The sequence below is a fragment of the Carassius auratus genome, chromosome 8 (assembly GCF_003368295.1).
Source record: "Carassius auratus strain Wakin chromosome 8, ASM336829v1, whole genome shotgun sequence".
Lineage (NCBI taxonomy): Eukaryota > Metazoa > Chordata > Actinopteri > Cypriniformes > Cyprinidae > Carassius > Carassius auratus.
Genome location: NC_039250.1, coordinates 24,980,903 through 24,994,011, shown reverse-complemented (window position 1 = coordinate 24,994,011; position 13,109 = coordinate 24,980,903).

The following is a 13,109-nucleotide window of genomic DNA, read 5'->3' as shown; positions in this document are numbered from 1 at the left end:
GGTGATTTTTTTTAAAAATATACATGTTGGATTAAAATGAACTTCTTTTTGTTCTATTCACCTAAGAACTCATTGTTCTTTTTGAGCACACACAATTCTTGTTTGATGATTTATTGGGATTACAGACAAAATTAGTGGGTGGATTTTTACCATTATACGCTGGTTGTTTTCACACACTGTGGCCACACAACTGTGTTCAAACACTGATTATTGCATAAAGGTCCCCTTTAAATTAAAAGAATTACTTCAATATGAACGAAAGGAAGAGAAATCAGGAGAAAGAGTAAGACAACAAAAATGATGAGTTTAAGTGGGTCAAAGTCTGAACTTTCTTTCAGTCCAAGTCAAGACAGTGGCCTCTGAGCTGTAAAGGAGTATGTGGGACAGTGTGTGTGTGTGTGTGTGTGTGTGTGAGCGAGAGAGAGAGAGAGAGAGAGAGAGAGAGAGAGAGCCAGCGTGGCGCATTACACTTGTAGGTAGACATGTGCAGGATGTATCCGAGGCCCAGAGGACCTGCAGTACCTCTCTAAGATATAAATCAGTATGTGTGTGTGTGTGTGTGTGTGTTTACAGACTCTACAAATCAGATATATTCATTGGACAACCTTTTTTCCACTTTCACACAAACATCCTCATTCAAAGTATGGGTATAGTCCTTTTTCTCATAGGCAAATACCCCCCACCCCCCACACACACTACCGTAATTGTATGATTTATAAACTATTTAGGAATGTAGTGAGTTTGTCTGAAGGATTTAAATGCTATAAAACTACAATCAAATATATAGCGCAAAAGAAATCAAAGTCTGTTATTCTTGAATAATTCAGATTTGCAGTTAGTGAAACTACACCTCTCCTTTTACTGTTTCTTACAACCCTTTTACTGTAGCTCAGGGTTAACCACACATTGAGCAACCTAATGGCCAACCTAAGGCCTAACATGTTTTGACCTGAACACTGTGTGTATATGCGAAAGGTATTATATGTTTTCTCCTATATCATCACATAACATGCTACTGCTACAGCATATTCCTATTTTAATTAATTATATCACAGGAAGAAGAGCACCGTGTTTGTGTGTGTGTGTGTGTTTGCACAACCCTGGCCTTTTTTGCGATAGGTCTTTACGCATACCCTGAGGATGACTGAGAGCTGTGATTGATGGGCGAGAAGATAGATGGATGGTGACATGGAGAAACTCTGACACCCAATTCCTGAGGAAAAAAATGCCACACTGTAGAAACGCTGGAAGACCTTTCTAATCTGTGCTGCTGATGAATCAGAATCATGAATCTGTAACGCTGATGAAGGTGGCTGATCTGATCTGACAGCGATCCGAGGAGTTCCTGTTTTGGAAAAGTTTGCATGGGTTTGACCCAAGATGTGTAAAAATGATAGTCTCAAAAAACTGTGTCTAAGTTTATGCAACACATAGAATTCTTTACTAGTGCTCCATGGTAATTTCACTAGAAAACTTTTTAAAGAATAAAGGTGTCTGTAATACAGCAGCTGTTCTTAAACATAATATGGAATTACATGAGCAAACTTCTTGAATGGAAATCATCAAATGAGATCTATTACATCGATTATATCAGTTTGAAACTTTAAAGCTACAAATATATATATATATATATATATATATATATATATATATATATATATACCAACACATAAACGCACTTGATACACTCTGTTGCTGCCCCGGAAAAACAAACTGTCATTAGATCCATAATCGAAAAAAAACAAACAGCCGAAACTTGTACCAACCCGGAAGTATTCTTTTTGAGAATCCATCTCTTTAACCCCATGAACAACACTGAATACACGAAACACCATTGTACCCCCCCCCCCCCCCTTAATGTTAATCAAACAACAAAATTGTGGGAAAAAAAATGTGGGAAAGTCATGGAATTTTGAAACAACAATTTCCAGGCCTGGAAAGTTTTGAAGAAATAAATAAACCCAGAAAGTTTGGGAAATGTCATTTAAATATATTTCACAATTCTCTGCAAAATAGAATTATGTTAAATCAGGTCCTAAATTTCCTTATGGGATTGCACATACAGTATATCACATTACTTATTCCCGCTGCTAATAAGTAAATACACTCAAAATGGTCATCCTGAGAGAATCCTCATAACCACTGCCTGTTTTGTCTTAAGTTAATGTAAACAGTTGCCACAGAAAACGCATGTGTATCAATATTGGATCCTTGAAATAGGTCTTGTCTGTTGTATGGCTGTCATTAAAGGGGACATAACATACACAGTTTCACCTATAGACAAGAATTGGATCCTTCATATACCCAAAAAGTCTTTAGTTTTATCATATTTATATATAAAAAAATACAGCTTTCCGATTCTTTTCGGAAAAAGCAGAGATCCTGGAGGTGTGCCGTGAGCGGAGCTATAATACTGATGTTTTGTGTTGTTTCCATTATCACATCTTCACTTATGTGCTGATTTCCAACAAAATACAGAAATCTGATGCAATTGTACTTACATAAATGGGGTCTTTTACAGCTCCATGTTTTAATAGCAAACGATGTGCAAATCCAGCGTCGACTTGGGCCTTGTTTATAAAACATTCGTCACTCAAATGACCAGAACACATAAACGCACTTGATACACTCTGTTGCTGCCCCGGAAAAACAAACTGTCATTAGATCCATAATCGAAAAAAAAAAAAACAGCCGAAACTTGTACCAACCCGGAAGTATTCTTTTTGAGAATCCATCTCTTTAACAACACTGAATACACGAAACACCATTGTACCCCCCCCCCCAATGTTAATCAAACAACAAATGACAAAATCCCTCACTGGCTGCTCTTGAGTACTTTAATTTATAAATTTACAGTTTATACAATTTCTGTAACCTATTTAAAACACATTCATATTAGAAAGTGGAGTTAATATGCATTATTAATGATTTACCTTATCTCCTAATTTTTTTATTACCCAACCCGTGTATTATCCGCAGCGCCCGTGGATATAACCACCATCCGAGCAGTGGTGTATAAAGTACCTGAAAGTCATACTCAAGTAAAAGTACAGATATCTTACCAGAAAATGACTTTGGTAGAAGTTGAAGACACCGTTTAGAATAATACTTGAGTAAAAGTCTTAAAGTAGGCTATGTGATATTTATTGAACTGAAGTACAAAAAGTATTTTTAAATCTTAAATGTAATTAAGTACTGAAAGTAAAAGTACAAGTAATTGCAAAATGGAAAAGAAGCAAATAAATATGTACATAAAAATGTTCATAAACAGCTTGAGTAGCAAGATTCAGTTTTAACTATTTCTTCCATTTTGTATTTTTGGAGTATTTTTACTTTTAAAATCCTCACGTCGGATACAACAAATCAATTTTTTTTTTTTTTTTTTTTTTTTTTACACATTTGCTTGTCCAAAGGAAAAGTATGGAAACTAACCACAGAATTACACCTTGAGGATGTCACATAATGGGACACAGCAATACACAGACATTGCACCTTCACGCCAAAGGCACTTGAAGCTTCTTGAACTCATTAATATCATGTTATATTTTAATATAATATACTAAAGTGTTATGTTACTACAGTTAATAAAATGTGTATAAAATAATTTTGTAGTCTCTAGTTAATAGAAAATTTAACAGAAAGACCACACTATTACCACAACTTGCTATCGGAGAATGCTAAAGCCGAAGCTTGCGTACAACTGAGATTTTAGCTGAAATACAGTATATGTAGGCGGTGGGCGGTGCATAGTCTACTGTTGAATAAAATCACTATTTTTGTTTTCTTTATAAAATTATGGTTGAACCTCTGATACTACATTTCTGGGCTTTGAACATGTCAGTTGCATTGCTGTCTATGCAGTTAGTGATGTTTGGATGCAGTGGTGTAATGTAACGAAGTAAAAATACTTCATTACAGTACTTAAGTATTTTTTGGGAGTATCTGTACTATTTCAGCCAACTTTTACTTCACTCCACTACACTTACTAATTAATTTGTATACTTTTACTCCAAAACACTTCCTCTATATAGAAGTATATTAGTTAGTTACTACAAAATAATCAGAAGAACACAGATTGCAGGAAAGCAGGTTTGACGAATCAATGTCTGGCGTTTGCAAATTAGACTCCTAAAAAACACCTTTGCTCATGTGCAAACAAGTGCGCGGCTATTTATATAATTTCATGTAGGCCTAGTTAACTTAATCTATATCACACAAAGAGTACTGTTTTTCTGCAGATGCATGAACACATTATAATCATTTTATACAAGTTCAGTAAATTTATAAATGACTTACATTTTAGACATAATATTACTTGTTTTGCTAAATTTTTCAACTAAAATAGTTCCAAACATATCACAGCACTGTTTTGCATCTCTGAGCAATGGATGGTGTTTACTTATTGAATGAATCATCTTTTTGAATGAATCGTTTGAATAAATGACTCAGTGATTCACTCATTATCACAGTCAAATGCTTTTTTTCTGAATGAATCAATTGTTGACTGAATTGGTTGAATCTCTATGACTCACTCATTAACATTAACTTGCTGTCACCTACTGGTGGTTTTAATTTCACATTTCGATTGTTTAAAATTATTTAAAATATCAGTATTCAATGTTTTGTTAAAAACAAAACATTAGGCTTATTTATAAATCTGTATCTGCAGTTTAAATACATCCATGTCCCTTCTGAGATGCATAAACTGTGTAAATAAGTACAAATGCTGTTTCAGATGCAGATTCCAGAAATGTTTTCTTATGTTGGAATAAAAGACACTAAGTACTGGACAAAGTGCTTCTTATTCTTAAGTAAAAGTAAAAATACTCCAAAAATACAAAATGGAAGAAATAGTTAAAACTGAATCTTGCTACTCAAGCTGTTTATGAACATTTAAGATTTAAAAATACTTTTTGTACTTCAGTACAATAAATATCACATAGCCTACTTTAAGACTTTTACCCAAGTATTATTCTAAACGGTGTCTTCAACTTCTACCAAAGTCATTTTTTACTTGAGTATGACTTTCAGGTACTTTATACACCACTCGGATGGTGGTTATATCCACGGGCGCTGCAGATAATACACGGGTTGGGTAATAAAAAAATTAGGAGATAAGGTAAATCATTAATAATGCATATTAACTCCACTTTCTAATATGAATGTGTTTTAAATAGGTTACAGAAATTGTATAAACTGTAAATTTATAAATTAAAGTACTCAAGAGCAGCCAGTGAGGGATTTTGTCATTTGTTGTTTGATTAACATTGGGGGGGGGGGGGGGGGGGGTACAATGGTGTTTCGTGTATTCAGTGTTGTTAAAGAGATGGATTCTCAAAAAGAATACTTCCGGGTTGGTACAAGTTTCGGCTGTTTTTTTTTTTTTCGATTATGGATCTAATGACAGTTTGTTTTTCCGGGGCAGCAACAGAGTGTATCAAGTGCGTTTATGTGTTCTGGTCATTTGAGTGACGAATGTTTTATAAACAAGGCCCAAGTCGACGCTGGATTTGCACATCGTTTGCTATTAAAACATGGAGCTGTAAAAGACCCCATTTATGTAAGTACAATTGCATCAGATTTCTGTATTTTGTTGGAAATCAGCACATAAGTGAAGATGTGATAATGGAAACAACACAAAACATCAGTATTATAGCTCCGCTCACGGCACACCTCCAGGATCTCTGCTTTTTCCGAAAAGAATCGGAAAGCTGTATTTTTTTTATATATAAATATGATAAAACTAAAGACTTTTTGGGTATATGAAGGATCCAATTCTTGTCTATAGGTGAAACTGTGTATGTTATGTCCCCTTTAATGACAGCCATACAACAGACAAGACCTATTTCAAGGATCCAATATTGATACACATGCGTTTTCTGTGGCAACTGTTTACATTAACTTAAGACAAAACAGGCAGTGGTTATGAGGATTCTCTCAGGATGACCATTTTGAGTGTATTTACTTATTAGCAGCGGGAATAAGTAATGTGATATACTGTATGTGCAATCCCATAAGGAAATTTAGGACCTGATTTAACATAATTCTATTTTGCAGAGAATTGTGAAATATATTTAAATGACATTTCCAAAACTTTCTGGGTTTATTTATTTCTTCAAAACTTTCCAGGCCTGGAAATTGTTGTTTCAAAATTCCATGACTTTCCCACATTTTTTCCCCCACAATTTGGAGGTTTTTGTTGTAAGAGACCTGGCAACCCTTTACGTCAAGCAGGTAACATTATTGCTAACATAAGGACTCATCAAAAAATACACTAGCATCATCTTTGTTAAAGAGAAAATCACTTCATCCAATATTTAAGTGAATAAAATAAGTTTGACAGCCTTGGAGTTCCACTATTGACTTTCTTCTTTCTCACAATACTCGTGTGTGTGTCACTTAAAATGCATTTTTGCCCTGTTTGTGTTGTTTTACTACTTACACAATTATTTAATGTATAAAACATTGTTATTTACAATACACAGACTGGTTTTAATCATATTTTTAGTGGGGGGGGGGGGCAATCCTCAGATCAGGATTTCTGCTTATGGATTCAGGTGACGCTTTGGCTCATCAGCAAATCACTACTATGCAGGGTCAGAAAGCTCTTTGAATTTATCAAAAAATATCTTCATTTGTGTTCTGAAGATGAACAAGGTCTTACGGGCTTGGAACGACACAAGGGTGAGTAATTATTGACAACATTTTTGGGTGAACTATCATTTTGAGTCTTAACTGAGGGGCTTGAATGGACTATGGTCATTCTGAGATTTAGTTCTTAGAATTTCACAGCACGGATCATATTAGGTCACACTTAACAGAGTTACAGACTAGGACCATAGAGCCAAAAAGATAACGTCACACCATTTACTTTGAGTTCAGTGTGTAGGCCTTCATCCATTCCAGCGGCCAAAATAGACACAAAGGCAGATGGTGCATAGCAAATTACCAAATGTGCCTTCACTCACACATAAATGTGGACACACCAAATACCTGTACCCACACACACCTACACAAATACCAAGCGCAGTAGACACTGGCAAACTCAATGTGGCCTGCAGTGTGTTTGTGTGAAGTAAGGTGATTTTGTATGATCTATGGGCCATTCTTCAGGCTGATGGCAAAGTAAAGTAATCTTACCCATCCAAAACATTGGAAAAATTACATCAAATTGTCTGTCAGTTTCTCTCACAATTCTTCCTATATCGGTCTGTATTCAAAATAAACATGCACAGCACTCAGAGCTGTTGTCAGTGCATACCAAAATCCCACCCATCCTGCCACCTGCTACTCAGTCATCTCACACTTTATTATGGGCTGTAAGTAACTATGGCGACTGGCCAGGTTGGCAGGTGAATGCAGAGGTCACTGAGGTGGGCGGGGTAAAGACACATGCCCCAGACATCACCGCTCCACACACTTATACATTAACATCTCCATGGAAATGACCTCTGGCCTTCCAGCAAAACACAGCTCTAGAAATCTACAACTAGATAGTGTCATTGTGTAACTCAATTTGTTGTGCTACTGGATATTTTTGTATGGAATTTGTGTTAGGATTCTTTGATGAACATAGAGTTTAAAAGAACAGCGATTTAAATAGAAGGTTTTTGTAACAATGTAAAAGTCCTTTTCTGTAAAGTAAAATTATCAGTAATAAAAAAGAAAAAGTAATTACTGTAGTACTTAATTACAGTACAAGCATATGTTAAAGGATGTCACTGTGGTTTTTATATAAAAAAAACTTTTCATATAACAATTATTATTTTTGTATAAAATCAAAATGTATTAAAGTAAACAAATGTTTCAAACAGATTAAAGTGCAAAAGAACAGCTTTTACTGTACACTATATCTTTTGAAGGCTGGAATGTTTTAATCCAGATTAAAATGTAAAAATGTACTATATAAGTATATACAAATTATTAAAAATAAAGTATTTGATAAACATCATAGCGAACACAAAACTCATGTTAAAAAAACGTAAATATTGTTTGACTTCTTTTCTTCTCTATGACGGTGTCAGGAACACCAAGTTGTACAGCTCTGTCTTGTGTAGAGGAGTGACTTCTGTATTTCTGCTGCTCTATAAGCACCACCTACTGTCAAAGGGTTCATTTGCATTTTCATTCAACCTGTCTGTCATTTTTTTGTTCCGACCACATGTGATTTTCAATGTGAATTTTGACAAGCATGCAGTGCTGAAAAATTTTAACCAGCTGATGGAAAAAAGCTAATGCAGATTCTAAAATCTAATTTGGATAAGGTATATAGATTTTTATTATGCAATATACTGTATGTAAAAATACCTGTATATGTCTGTTAAACAGCAGTGTATGTTTTTCAGTGTAACATTTCACTTGAATGAAATTTTATATATTATATGTTATATGTATATGTTAAACATGTATATGTTATACAATAAAAATTAAAAAGAAAAAAATATATAAGCATTTTACATGTATCTTGTTGTCTCAAAATTATCCCTACAGTATTGTAGTTTTATATTCATATTATTATTATTTAAAATTTAATTTTAGCACCTTAATCCTATAAACTCAAATGACATCATATTATGAAAGGTCAATAAACCATAAACGGTATGAAAACAAAACCTGGTATTGGTGCCAACCAGGACAATGACACAGCAGGCATGGTAACCACAGGCACAATCAAGCATATCTTTGTTTACTGCCAAATACACACTCTGACACATACTCTCAGAGAGAAAGTGTGAGAGAGATGAGCACACGAAAAGGAATATAAACACCATATCAAATTGGCAGAATGTGGCAAGCGTGAGAAAGAAGAGAAAGAACATAAACAGGGTACAAGGTTCACACGGTGATCAGGATAAAGATACACAGACACACACAACACACACAACACACACACACACTTACATGATGCAAAAAAAACCAACAATTTTTTGGTCTGCTTTTTATGAGAAATTCCAAGATATAAACTTCCTTATTTATATTTTTATTTTCAGCAAATGTAACTTATTTGAATGATGTCTGGATATATTTTTATTTGGAAAACAAGAAAAAAATATTTTTTTTTAATTCATGCAACATTCACACACCAAGCCCTAACAAAACCCCCTTTTCGTCCCTTATTCTCAGTTCTTCATGTTTCTCTTTCAGGCATTCTTTCATTATTCAGTGAAGAAACACAGGTGCACCTGTTTCAACTGACTCTTTTCAGAAGAACTACAGTCAAACATGCCTAATCCCTAACTCCAATGAGACACACACACACACACACACACTTCAGTAACACCCACCAGCTCGCTCACTTCGCAACACACTGAATGTCTGCCCTTTAACAGAGGGAGGAAGAGAGAGGAGGTGGCAGTCAAAAGTCATCCGTCTTTCTTCCTCTTCAGCTCTATTGTGTTTGCAGTGCGTCACCTGGTGGAAAAAAGAAAGGATAAAGAGCCTGTGGATGGAGAGAAGAAAGGCAGAAAGAAATCAAAGGATGAAAAGGGATGGAGGGAACGGGAGAGGTGGAGTGCACACAAAATGAGCAAAATAAAGCAGAGGATGTTGTCCAAACTGAAAAGAGCTTTTTAAAGCTGCCCTCCCCTCTAAACTGCTCTTCAGGCCTGTGTGAATGTTCAGTCTTTCTGTTCTCAAGCACACGAGACAAAGAGAGGGGACGGAGAGCAGCTCATAGACGAGTGAAATGAAGGCTGAATCGGGACAGTCAAAACAGAGTTCACTGACTGCATGTATGAGGAGTGTTACTTGCAAAGCTGTTCCAAAGGTTACAATGAACAAAACGGCACACAATAAATATGCAGATGAACTGAAAAACATAGGTTCCAAAAGGGTTGATTCAAAGTGATGCCACTGAAGAATCATTTTGGGTTCCTTAAAGAATCTTTCAGTGCTTTCTTAGGGTGAAGAGCATTAAAAAAATCTAAAAGAACCTATTTGCACTAAAAAAAAATGAATAGAAAGGTTCTATGGATGTCAAAGATTTCTTCACGGAATCATCAATGCCAATAAAGAACCTTTATATTTAAGAGTGAATGTCTTTTAACATACACGTTTTATATATTTTGTATATTTGTATACTATCCCATGCTCTCTAAAGCTGCATTTATTTGATCAAAGATACAGTACGTTGAAAACAATTGTCCTGCTTAGTATTTGTTTTTCTTTTTCAGTATTCTTCGATTCACAGAATAAAAGCATAAGCATTAATATGAAATAGCTAATTATATTTTGTAACATTACAAGCTCCTTTGCTACACACACACGTTTTAATATAAAGCACTAATTAATAGTGTACTGTTTTCTATATGCAGGTACTGTATGAATACAGGAATAAACATTAAATGTTTGAACATTTACTTCTATAACCAGTATCTTGGTGTTTCCTCCGACTAAATCAAAGCTGTAACTCACTCTCTGAGCATGTGTGTGGTTTTCCTCACTTGCAATCATGCTGAGCACATTAAAGTACTTACAACAGCTCTTTATGCTCCTCTGAGACTTACAGAAAGAGAGAGAAAGGCAGAGAGAGCGATTTTGTCTTCCACTGCCCACAGTGTTGGTCAGTGTGTCTGAATTCCCCACAGCAGCTCATATCTCACAGTATGACCTCTTTCACACACACACACACACACACACACACACACACTTAAACAAGTGAGCTAACGCTAAAAAATGGGACAGTACGTAAAGAGGACAAAACATTCTACCCACAATGTTGAATATGCCACAATGCAGTACTGTCTTCCATTTCCTCCCCCGTTCCTTTCTGTTCTTTTTTTCATTTAACGGGGTACTTTCTGGGGCTGGGAGACTGCGATACACAATGCCATTTGTTTCTGACAGGAAAACGGATTAAAACTGAATATGGTGCGTCACAGTACACTGTATTGCTCTGGTATGAATGCACTGCCACCTACTGGATGAATGATATATTACAGATGCGTCGACAGCAGCTTTCTTGAACCACTGGTGTTACAGCTTAAGTCCAGAAAAGCAAAGAATGTCCTTCTTTGCTTTTCTGGACTTTAGCTGTAACACCAGTGGTGTCACTTGATCCGTTTTACTTGAGCATGAACCAGAGTGAAGTATTGTTTGGACCACTAAAATATTACTGATAAATACGTCTCTGGCCATGGAGATTACCATATACCAATATGAGAACAATTTTTAATGATAATATTTCTATATGATGCTTAGAACCAGAACTAATGATGCCAGATTTGAAAGTAAATCACTCTTCTGATCGTGTGAACAGATTTACGCAAAGGTCTGAATTTGTTCGCAATTTAGTTCGTTTCGTTCAGTTCACTCAAGCACTGCTCACAGTATCTTACTTGTGCACCTTTCAGTAAGTTTTCACCCGAAATAGTAATGAGATACTTTATATGAAAAAATTAAAAAGACATAAAATCCACTGCCGGAAATGTCTTTTATAATTTGTCAACAATGAAGCAGCTCCACTCGGTACTGCAAAGCCAATTTATATAAAAATATACAAAACAATATCTAAGAAAAAATACATATCAAGTATAAGGATCGAGTTTGAGTATAAAAATATTGAGACACTTTTAATCGAATCATTCTGAATAAAAGACAATTATTTAAAAAATCTCCAAGGCAATTGCTTAGCTTGTGCACAACCTTCTTTTAGCCTTAGCAAAAAGAAATAATTAAAAAATAACATAAATTGGTGATTGGCAAAACATCTGTCAAACAACACACAAAGTGACCTGACATACAGCCAAGTATGGTGACCCATACTCAGAATTTGTGCTCTGCATTTAACCCATCCAAAGTGCACACACACTAGTGAACACATACACACACAGACAGACACACACACACACACACACACACACAGAGCAGTGGGCAGCCATTTATGCTGTAGCGCAGTTGGGGGTTGTGTTCCTTGCTCAAGGGCACCTCAGTTGTGGTAATGCAAGCCCAAAATTAGGGTTAGGAGTCAAACGCTCTAAACACAAGGCCACCACTTCTGAGAAAACATGTCTGAATTGTGAGATTCAAACTGCCAGGAATTGCCAGGACAAAATCTCAGTCTTTCACAGGACTTGAGGAGATGTGCTCAGAAACTTCTCACACCTCTACCATACCAATGACATTCAAATCTTGAAAGGATCTCTGCATGCCCCATGGACATATCACTTTAATCTTGACAAGACTAGGCTCATCTTCCTTCCTCCAAACAAAATCTGTCTTTACCCCAGTCAAAGGTCAAGAAGTCAATAATGCTTCCAGGGGTGTTCAGACTGACCAGTGCTTATTTGAGTGGCAATATGACTGACACATCCTATTGCTTTATCATTAAAAACATACGCAAAACATATGGAAAAACTACAATAGTTGTTTCATGTCTAGAATAAATAACTCCTCCCTTACTACACTACCAGCATCAAAACACCAGAGAGATTATCATAAGATCTGAACAAAACAGTGATGCGGGTGAAAGTCACTGTTGAATTACTTCTATTCTCAAATCTATTAATAGTAGCATGTGTGTTCAGCATTTAAACCCTATGTGTGTGTCTAAGTATAAAATCAGATTACTAACCGACTTACATTACTTTGTTATTGAATATCTGCAGCACAATCCCTGTAAAATAAAAGTTAATTAATGCTGAAATTAAAAGAAATGAATAGCAACATTGTTAAATGTGCGTGTTGTTGGCATGGTAGTTTACTGGCAGTTCAGAAAATCTGTAATTCACTTACTTGCGAGGTCTTAAAGCAGCAGGTTTTATGGTTAAACAGTAGATCTATAGTATATTTATACCAATCTACATCCAAATCGAGCATTTAAATTATTAAATCCAAAATCGATGCTTTCACTCAGGCCTGAACGTGTTGCTCCATTCCCGCCTGGATAAAGCTCGACCAATAGCATTCGAATACAGTTCTGAAGAAGCATTTGATTGGTTGAACCTACTGAAGGGATATGCCTTTCACTGATCGAATCGGTTGAATGAATGACTCAATAGTTGTGTCCTAAACTGAAGTGCATGGATGGAGTGTGCATTTGAAGTGTGATTGCGTCACAGCACGCAATGAAGGCTGTCCCAAACTGAAGTGTTCAGTTCTCCAAAGACCCA